This window comes from Apteryx mantelli, chromosome 3 (genome assembly GCF_036417845.1).
Source record: "Apteryx mantelli isolate bAptMan1 chromosome 3, bAptMan1.hap1, whole genome shotgun sequence".
Classification (NCBI taxonomy): domain Eukaryota; kingdom Metazoa; phylum Chordata; class Aves; order Apterygiformes; family Apterygidae; genus Apteryx; species Apteryx mantelli.
This window is the reverse complement of record NC_089980.1, coordinates 46,599,789-46,608,548: the sequence shown is the minus strand read 5'-3', so window position 1 is coordinate 46,608,548 and position 8,760 is coordinate 46,599,789. Positions and strand designations below refer to the sequence as shown.

General features: G+C 41.8%; 1 protein-coding gene across 2 annotated transcripts in view; it reads left to right on the top strand.

The window, feature by feature from the left end:
* Nucleotides 1-341: 341 nt before the first annotated feature.
* Nucleotides 342-8,760, top strand: part of VIT (vitrin) — a 64,863-nt gene continuing 56,444 nt past the window's right edge. For both annotated transcript variants that reach the window (XM_067293289.1, XM_013943959.2), the window contains exon 1: nt 342-364. The gene's annotated coding sequence lies outside the window, so the exon portion shown is untranslated. The remainder of the gene's footprint in view (nt 365-8,760) is intronic.

The following is an 8,760-nucleotide window of genomic DNA, read 5'->3' as shown; positions in this document are numbered from 1 at the left end:
GCTCTGTATGTCTGTGTGTGAGGGAGGGAGGGAGAGAGAGAGACAGAGGGAGAGAGAGACAGAGGGAGAGAGAGACAGAGAGAGAGAGAGACAGAGGGAGAGAGAGACAGAGGGAGAGAGAGACAGAAAGAGAGAGAGGGAGAGAGAGGGAGTAATGTGCCTTGCAGAGAGCTGGGAGCTTGATGGGAATGTTTGATTAGCTCCTCTCGGAAAGAGAAAAGGTGTTCAGGCCTCCCCTTCGCTGCCTGCCTCTGATTCTTTAGAATAATGTTGACTGGAGTTTGTGGTACAGAAAAACTTGGAAAAAATTACACTTTGATACTGGGTGGAGAAAAGGAATAAAAAGTTACACACCTCAAGCAAGGTAATTCTGATGTTGTTTCTCTATTATATTTATTCATTGGGGAGAGGGGGGAGTTGCTTTTTGGTATGCTGATAATAATAGCTAAATATGTTCACTGCTAAGAAACTGTGGAGACTTACTTTTTTGTCTAACAGTTCAGCTGTGGGCATGGGATCAAAGACCTGAGAAGATGAAGACATAGAGGTAGAATGAAACTGTACTTTAAATTATATATATATTTTATAAATTATAAAAGCATTAAACCCCTACTGTTAAAGTGGACACACATACTCATTGTCTGCACAGCAAGGGCTTAACTATTTCATAAATAATGATGAACATTATTCACACATCAGTAGACATATATAGGCTAACAGTTCAAATAAAATGTGTAATAGATAGTGTGACTTGCTCCCTATGTTTAAAATGCTTTTACTTCCACCACTTTTTCTTTGCCTCTTTGGTCAATAAGTATGTATGGGTTGTAACATTAATTAGCATTAGGTGACACTGGGGAACACTAATCTCAGAGATACAGAATGGAAAATAGTTATTATTCCAGTGATTCATACACAAATATATATCTATATATATACAGTGTGAACTTTCCTGCTAGATGGATAGATATGCGTGTATAAACAGTAGAGTAGCCTACAATCTATATATTCTTTTGTGCTGAGTGTTTGTTTTGCTGGTGAGGCTCCAAAAATGAATAGCATTGTCGAGCCTGCCACAGCCATTCAGGTCTCTGCAGAGAGATTAGATTCTTGATAAGGCTCTTCAAAATGCAATTTATGTTAGACTAGTACAAACATGAACCAAATGCCCCAAGCAAACTTTTCACAGAGCGACTTCTGAAGACGTTAGTTGATATTTTGCTCCTACAGTTTGTGGGAACTATGCCACATCCAGAGCAAAAAAGGAATTACAGATTTTAGAAGCAGATCTTCCTTAGAGAACACTTCTTTTCCTCTAACCCCTCCAAAAGTTAAACAAACCACTAAAAACAAGTAAACACACACTCAGAAAAAGTAACTTCAGTTTAGATGTCTTTTAAAATACATTTGGCTGAGAACAGCAATAGTCATACATGTTTGTAGCTTGAATTTTACCATATTTAAAAACACCTTGCATTTGACTGTGTTCAAAGAAAATGCACCTTTATATTTTTCTATATCTGTAGCACCACATTCAGACTTTATTCAGTTCATCCCTTGAGTTAAAGTGAGGGCTGTAAGACTGATCTCTTTAAGTGACTTACACAGAGCTCAAACAAAACTAACTGCAATGCACATGCACATTACTTTCTCTATATTAAATTAGTATCTTATTTTAAACAAACTTATTTTGCTTGCATTTTTTAATCTAATGCTTCAAGTTGCTGAGGTCATTCTCACCAGGGTGACAGGAAACACTTTCTGTCTTTCTGTTGTTCAAGGCATAAACAATATTTAAAAAAACAAACCCTTAGTGTCCTGCCAATATAATTTAATATTGCTTTGTGGTTTTACCTGTAATAGGAATTTTATGTTCTTAGCTTGCTAAAAGTGATTTATGTGAGATGCTTCTTTCATGTTCAGTGACAGTATTCTTACACAAGAATTGACACTGCCATTTAAGCTGGTTTTACGAGCATGGTTTTCCATGGAGGAAACCAGGTTTTCTCACTCTTGGAATGCAGGAATCCACTCTTGTGGATCTCTGGTGTCTAATAAAGAATGAATTCCTACTGAAGTCTTTCCTTTAGTGTGGGCATCAACAAGGTGTTCCCCCTTCACCCAGCTACTTGCTTTCACTGAAGTGAGAGATTAATTTTAACACTCCCTTCTGTAAAATCTGTTTGAATTTGAATATTTCTAAAAGGGGACTGCCATAGACACAGGGTAAATACAGAAGTTTGGGAAAACAGGCTAATTAATTCATATGATAGAACAGAATAATTAATTACTTCTGCCCATTGCTTTTTGGAGAACACTGCTAAAAATAAACCTGAAGTTTATATAACAGTGGCGTTAAGGACTAGATTGTAGCTGGTCTTCCTGGAGAATTTTTAACTTTTTCCTTTTCACCCTGAGCCAAAAATACAGCTCCAGAAAGAAAAGTTGGCCCAGTAGCTTAACAACCTAACCCAAGACTCGGGATATTCACCGTCAAGTCTCTGCTCTACCAAAAGCTTCCTAAATGATAGGCAAGTCATTTAGGGCACCCAGCTGAACTGAGCAACAAGACTGATAGCTCAGTTTACTGTTGGTGAAACTGAGACTGTATTCTGCCTCTGGTGTCTTAAGCCTAAATGCATAGAAAAAAATATTGAGGCACTCATAGTCATGAATTCTTCAAGCAGATTGACTGGAATGGGTAGGTGCTGGATCAATGATGTGCTAGCTGGCCTATTGCAATTGTTGCAGGGGAGGTATTGTATTTTCTGGTCAGGTGGTACAAAGCGATAGTGCCAGGGTTTGCTGAGAGCCCTGGGAAATGTTCTGGCCTCCTAAAGCTCTGAGTGCACCATAACACCTCGGGCATGCTACAGTGTCAGCTGAGGTTTAAAACCCACATTCAGAGTTTAAAGACTAAAATATTGAATTAGTAGGTAGGAACAGATGGCACCTCGTATGTATCTTTCCTTCTGTAATTCCATCTCTGTGGCATGCACCAGTAATAAAGGTCTCATTGATCCGTGGTGGAAAACAGAAACTATGAAGCAAATTGCAAACTTTATAACTTTGATATAAAAGGAAATGCAAAAGCAAAATAAGGTCTTTTGGAAGAGAAAAAATAATAGTGATGGTATATATTGTACATAAAGCCACAGAATATGCAGCTAGAGTAATCACAGTTCTGCCCTCCTCACCCTCCTTCCGCCTTTTACGCATGTTGAGTAGCTATAATAAGGCCAGATTCATAGAGACAGGTAAGTGCTTAAGACCTGCTTAAGCAGTTGAATACTTTTTTGAACTTGCCTGTGGCACAAGGAGACTTATTCATAAGGGCTCCTCACCTTGGGTAAATGTGATAGAATTCAGCTAGCATTAGGGACAATGCATTCACTGTTCTGGTCCCAATTGTTACAAAGAGACTATAAATATTGCTCTTCTAATGACCAACCAAGCAAGATAACAACAGTTTTTCTACTACGTTCAGAAAACAATGTCTTACTACGAATTTATGGTTCATTCGCCTGTAAAAGAGCCTCTCTAGCAGTCTTGGAACAGATGCCATTCTTTTGCATCCTGATCCCTTTACTTATTACACATTTCACACTTGGAAAACTTGAGTGAATGCTGCCCAGGCAGTGCAGCCTCCCTGTGTCACGGAAGAGGGTCAGAGTGGTGCAGAAGTTCCCAGAAAATCTGTAGCCATTTAGGTTGTGTCTACGTTAGTGAATTAAACATGCCTGGGAACATTCCCAGGCACTCTGACTGTCTGGCTCACAACAGTCTGCATCATGCTTTAAACTCTTTTAGCCCCAAACCAAAGTGCACACAAACTGTGTTAGATAGAGGGAATCCCTGGAAATTTCTAAGCCATCACACTTGCTGGGGAGCTGATGGGAAAAGTCCTAGATTAGCCAGAAAGGTACCTGGTCTAACAATGTAGATGACCATGGTCCTGTGCCTGCAAACACTCCTGACCACTGGTTAATTAGTACAGCCTGAGCCCTGGACTCCAACACAGAGGATTCACCATCTGCAGGTTTCTGTCTTCTCTCCCTCCCTTTCCCCACCCTGCAATCACTGTGGAAGGGAGCAGTAAAACCACTCTTACAGGCTCTGTATAAAACCCTGTAGAAAGGAAACTGTGTCCGTGAAGGGACATGCTGCAGCTAAGACAAGAGCATATATCACTGATGAGATTTTCTCTGGTGTTGTGGCCCACAGGATGAGTGGGAAAGATGATGGAAATTAGGTAGGCTCCTACGAAGTCTCTGGGGGCAGCTGTACTCACCAGCCAACTGCAGTGTGCACGGATGTAGCCAAACTAGCTAATGCTGGGATGTATCAGAAGCGGGCAGGCACAACAGCATGGCACTCATGGGTTAGCTACCTGTATTCAGAAGGGTAGCTATAACCTCCTCTGCTTTATTCAAATCATCGAGGTTTAAGCAGTTCTTAGGCTGACAAGTCTTACTGTCATGACTGAACTGGCTTGCTAGCATCCATTAAGTCCATTCCTACTTTTACTTTGTCTTCAGAGCTTCTTAAGAGTTCAATGGCACTACTAATGTTGGTTGTCCTTGATGTATCTCATTCCACAGGACATCTCATAGATACAAATATAAAAAATATTTTCAAGATCAGCCGCATCTGCAATCTGTTTTTCTGCCTGTCACCTTATTAAATAGCTTTATAAATGTAGCACGGCAGTCAACAGTCTCTCAGCTAGCAGCTTTCTTCGTATTAAAAAAATGTATAATTGCCAAGTGACAGTTTTACATGAGCCAGAATTTCTGGAAAAATTTGGAATGATTTTGTGTAGCTTCATGCAATCCTTTAATGTTCCCATCAGGATGTATTGGGGATTTGTGGTAGCTCCAGGCTTGTACACAGAACTGTGGAAATTTTTACCTTCTCCAAAATTGCTTGTTTATAGGAAAATTTGAATGCAACCATCTCTGCCTGTACCTCTCAGTCTCTCTGCCAGGTTCCTTTAAGGATTTAGAAGGCTTCGTTCTTTGTATTTTCGCCAAATACGTAGTTTACCCTTGAGTCCATAGAACAAGGGTGAGACATACAGGGACACTGCCAACGGCACTGTATATCCTGGCCCTGGTCACCTCCAACGAGTCAGAGTTACGAAAGGGTAACGGTTCCATGACTCCTGCAGCTATTTTCATACCTACTAGCCAGCTGAGGACGATGGGAGCCCATCTGGCTTACCTTAGTGTTTTTTAGTGGGAGCCCATCTTTTTCACCTTTCTCACAATGCATCTGCAGGACTCCAGCATTTTGTTCTCCTGGGCTTGGTGGAAGAAGTGTTTGGACATGAAGGGTATGAAGAAGGAGAGGCTGTTTGGAGATTAGGCTAAATGGGAGGAAGATGAAGGATGAAAAAGGTTACAGAAGTTTAGATATTGCATATGCATCCATGAATCTGCATGAATTTAAATGGACATCGCCATTTTCCTCAAACATAGGGTAAGAATAGAGGGCCATGGTCAGACGGATCTTCTTTCATCCTGCTTTGGGGACAATCATTGGGCATCTCAAAATATGTGGTAATTTGGGATGTAATGTCTCAAGCTTCCACAGTATACATCTTGTATTCTCACTGGTGAAATTTGTGTGTAGAAAAAAATATGTGAGTGAAAAATTATCCACCTGGATGCAATTCTGTGCAATGTGCTCTAGGTGACCCTGCTTGAGTAGGGGGGTTGGACCAGATGATCTCCAGAGGTCCATTCCAACCTCAACCATTCTGTGACTCCGTGATTCTGTAATAAGTAGAAGCTCATCTGGCTATTTCTTAAAGCCAGAGTTCAGAACAAACTTTCTGACATGGAAGTGGATTGTGCAATACTGAGTTCTGTGGATTTAGTTTTGTTTTTAAAAGAGAACTTTGACCACAATTTACAAGTTCCTGTTCTGTGATTGCCTGATTGCTCCTACAATCATTGCAATAAGTGCAGTTTTCCTTTCTGATCTTGTGATCTCAGAATCCTGTAATTCATATCAGTGTTGAAATAGCAGGTTCTAAATGCTTCTAATATGCACAATTAGTAAATCATTATCAACCTGGTCCTGAGACATGTTTCTCAATGAGTTCTGGCAGCATTTACCCTGTGACAATACCACAGGCAAAGCTCTGGAGGCTGGATTCCCTGCCACCACATTTTCTAGCTCCTGCAGTGCCCTCCAGGGCACCCAGATATTGAGGGGTGTAGTTTTGGAAGCACAGCCTCCCCCCATGCCATCTGTATGACCTGTATGCTAGAGAATCCACTCCTGCCAGTTGCCAAAGGCTGCCAACACTTATGCCATAAGGCTGCAGAGCTTGGCCCACACTACATCAGGTCATGCACCAGCACCTCCACCAATAACACCTTTTCAAAATCTTCTCATTTGTAATGGTGGCACCAGTGCAGACCCAGAGCTCAGCTTTTTTACAGGAGCAACATGGAGTCCATAGATGTCCTATGCAGTCATTAAAAAATGGAAACAACATTCACCGGATGACAGTTTTCAAGTTGCTCCCCACAACAGCCCACTTCTAGTCAGGAGCTTCAGCTTGAATGTGCCTGCAGACCAGTGCTGATGAAAGGGCTTGAAAGAGGCCTGTAGCAAGGCTGGAGTGGCAACAACCACTTGCACAGGACATCATCCTGCCTTAATACAAGGTGTAAGGCACCTGCCTCCCTGTGGCCATGCACAATAAGTCCTTGAGGAGCAAGACTTATCTCCTACCTAGAAGAAGGAGAGGGGACAGGCTTCCTATCCCAAAGGTATCTCTGGAGAGGACAGCAGAGAAACATCCAACTTATCCACAGGAATATGGTTAGACTTAGCCTAAAGATTAAGACTGAACTAAAGACTAGACTTTGCCATTCTCTGTGAGGAGAATGAGAAAGCAGAGAGGTAGTGAGTAGGAGTCCCTCATGGCCCAGAGCAGTAGGACATGAAGACCACCTCCAGTAGGAGGGCCACAGACCTGCCTTTTGCACCTGGATGTATCACAGTAGCCCATGCATTTCCTCTGAGCATCCAGGCGGCACTTTTGTGTGCCATCCCCACGCCTAAGGAACGGGGGAGTCTAGGCAGGCCTCTACGCTGGCAGGGCACGGGCTGGGGAGGCCACCCGTAAGGCCTCAGCTCTGGGGTCAGGCATCCTGACCCGAGGCAGCTGACCCAGCAAGGGGGCAAAGGATTTGCAGGTCATGAGACCAGCAGGGGAGCGCTAGATGATGACTGAGGGTCAGAAGGCTGTTTTGGGTTGGATTTTTTTTCCTGATTTGCCTTTTGTGGCAGGGGTTGGCCATTTTCTGCACTCGCTCACAGAGTATGATAACAGCTAATTTTGAATAAGCACTTAGCATATGGTCTGAGGTGGATTCAAGGCCTGAAACAGCAAGGCGGAGAGAGTGGATGGCCCTAAGCGCTGTTCCCTTGTATCAGTGGACAGACATCAATGCCCACATGACAGTTTTTATTTTAACTGCCATGGAAACCCAGACCAAAGTATGGCATGTGCTTATGCCCTCCATCTTTTTCTAAGCACTCTGCTCCAGATCACACCTTCAGCAGGGCACCTGGCTGACCTCGAGGGTTTTCAGGTGGTCCTAGCAAGCAAGGCTGCATATAGCTCCATAGCCTTTGATGGGAATGTGCCTGATTCGAGTTGTCTACCATAAGCAAAGGCTGGTCTTTGTGTTTGTTGACACACTCTGGCTGAGCAGTCCTGATCCCAGTGAGCATTGCGTTATATACAACTATTTTCTCTTTAAATTTGGGGTTCCCAGTTGGGCAACAGACAGCTAGTAACTGGGCTGACTTTCAGGGTTAAGTCCTTTCCAGCCACTACACGTTGACAAGAGGTGTTGTAAGTACCATCAGGTTGTTGCTTGGATGCATGCAGGTTTTCAGGAGAGGCCTGAATGAATAATAGTTTTTGTTTTGCTTTGGAAACAAGGAAGACTGTGATTAGCAATGATACTCATCCTTCCTCAGTCTCATATGTGAACCATTGGTAGTAATTTTTTTTCCTGAAAGCAAGCCCAAAAAAGGTATCAGAGGGGGATCTGAGAGAGTGAGAGGGAGAGATTCCCAATTACGACTAATGAAATTAGTCAGGAGGAAATATTATTTTTGAAATTTAAGGACATTTACAAAATATATAAGGGAGAATATGTTCAGCATGGGATTATCATTTTAAGAAAGAACTATAAAGCAGAAGTGAAATTATTTCCTCAGCTTTGTTCAGCTGGCTTCCAGCATAGAAGCAGATTTCAACTTAGCTTTTCAAAATGCTTTCTACAGTTTCCCCTGATACCTCCTGATTTGCTGAAGATATTTTAAGTAAAATTAAGTCATCATTACTAGATGATTCATCTCATTGATGAGTTTTACCATGTACTTACACTCTTATTTCAAATCAGTGCCACATATCAGGATAGCTCCAGATATCTTGTTAAAATATATCTCTTTTCTGAATTCTTATCCAGTCTATGGCTTTGGCATGAGGCATGAGTAGTCATAGTGAGTGCAGGACACACTGAATTGATATAGTTTCCTTTTTTTTCTTTTTATTTTTTCCTGTGGGATGTTGTATAAACTTACTAGCGTACTTCAGGATCAGTTTTGCTTTTGTATTATGCGTATAACTCACTTCTAAAATAAAGGGATACATGTAGCTTTAATAAGCAGGGCACAAACATCCTAAAGTTTCTCTGAATTGCTGCTTCTAAGTTTTTACCAAAAGGT